Raw genomic sequence first — 2,051 nt, forward strand, 5'->3', positions numbered from 1 at the left:
GCCCGGAAGATCTTTTTGACAAACTGTGCCCGGGAACATATTTTTCCAAGTTGGACCTAGCCGTTGCGTGCTTGCAAATACCGGTGGACGAAGAATCCCAGCGCGTGTTGGTGGTTAACACGCATCTTGGATTGTATCGCTTCAAAAGACTGCCATTCGGGTGTGCATCCGCCCCTGCATTGTTTCAGCAATATTTACAAACTGTTTGTGCGTCGGTCCCTACTGCTGCGAACTATCTGGACGATATTGTGATCTCCGGAAAGACAGAAGCCGAACATTTAGCAAACCTCCGCACTTTATTTCAGGTCTTGCGACAAAATGGTCTTCGCTTGCGGAAGGACAAATGTGTGTTTTTTGCTCGTGACTTACCATATTTGGGACATGTAATCAATGCCCAAGGCATACATCCGAGTCCAGAGCACCTCCGTGCCATACAGGACTTGCCTTCGCCACACAATGTGAAGCAGCTACAGAGTGTGTTGGGAAAAATTACCTATTATCATCGCTTTCTGCGCAATGCCTCTTCCATTTCAGCTCCGCTTCATCGCTTACGCCGTAAAGGTGTTCCGTTTGTCTGGACGACGGAATGCGAACGCGCCTTTCGCCAGTTGAAATCGGCGTTGCTTTCTAATACTTGCCTTACGCCATTCGATCCCCAGAAACCACTTTTGTTGATGGTAGATGCATCGGATTTCGGGATCGGTGCTGTGCTTGCGCACAAAGATGGATCGCATGATCGCCCTATTGCCTTTGCGTCCAAATTGCTTTCGTCTGCGCAAAGGAATTATTCACAGATCGAGAAAGAAGCTTTAGCTCTCGTATTTGGTGTTACTAAGTTCCATGATTTCTTGTATGGTCGTCACTTTACAATCATCACGGACCACAAACCTTTGACTTCGCTTTTTCATCCGAACAAACCCGTACCTCCACGTACGGCGCAGAAATTCATTCGCTGGTCTATTTTTCTCTCGCAGTACCGCTACGAGATCTTGTATCGGTCCACTGCTAAGCACGGCAACGCTGATGCGTTGTCCCGTTTGCCTGTTGCTGAGGATCAAGCATTCGATTCTTCCGAACTTGCTTGCATGTTCATTGATGCGGAAACCGATGACGTGGTCGAATCGTTTCCGATTGATTTTCGTCGTGTAGCTACAGCCACAGCTTCTGACCCTGTCCTTGCTACTGTTTTGCGTTTTGTTGCTACGCAATGGCCCTTGTCAAAATCACGGATCGAGGATCCGTTGGTTCGCCGATTTCTTGCTCACAAGGAGAGACTTTTTGTACGACGTGGTGTTTTGTTGTTGCGTTCTGATAATGATCAGTCCAGAGTAGTGGTCCCACGTTCGTTACAGCCCTCTGTCTTACGGCTCCTTCACCAAGGACTTTGGGGTATAGTGCGCACGAAACAACTTGCTCGTCAGCACTGTACTTGGTTCGGAATCGATGCTGCGATTACGAATAGGTGCTCTTCTAGCATGGCGTGTGCCGAACAACAATCCGCACCGCCGCGGAAATTCTTTGCGTGGCCGAAAGCCGCTTCCCCTTGGCAACGCTTGCACGTCGATTTTGCTGGTCCATTCTGGAATGCTCGATGGTTGGTTGTGGTCGATGCTTTCAGTAATTTTCCTTTTGTTGTCCGGATGTCTTCCACGACGTCATCTGCCACCATCCAAGCGTTCTCTGCTATTTTTTGCATTGAAGGTCTTCCGCAGACTATTGTTTACGACAATGGCCCACAATTCATGTCCGCAGAATTTCAGTCATTCTGCAAGGCCAATGGTATTCAACATCTGACATCCGCGCCGTTTTCGCCTCAGTCAAACGGTGCCGCTGAACGATTGGTCCGGACTTTCAAGTCACAGATGTTGAAGTTGAAAGAGTCGTATTCTCGGGAGGACGCGTTATTGCTCTTTTTGTCCTCGTATCGCTCTCAGCCCCGCGATGGTCGCTCGCCAGCTGCGTTGCTCCACGGTCGTCCTCATCGAACATTGATGTCTTTGCTGCATCCGCCGCATCAGGTTCCTGTGCAGCGGCAGACTCCTGCTTTTGCT

This window comes from Schistocerca nitens, chromosome 5, assembly GCF_023898315.1.
Source record: "Schistocerca nitens isolate TAMUIC-IGC-003100 chromosome 5, iqSchNite1.1, whole genome shotgun sequence".
Taxonomy (NCBI): domain Eukaryota; kingdom Metazoa; phylum Arthropoda; class Insecta; order Orthoptera; family Acrididae; genus Schistocerca; species Schistocerca nitens.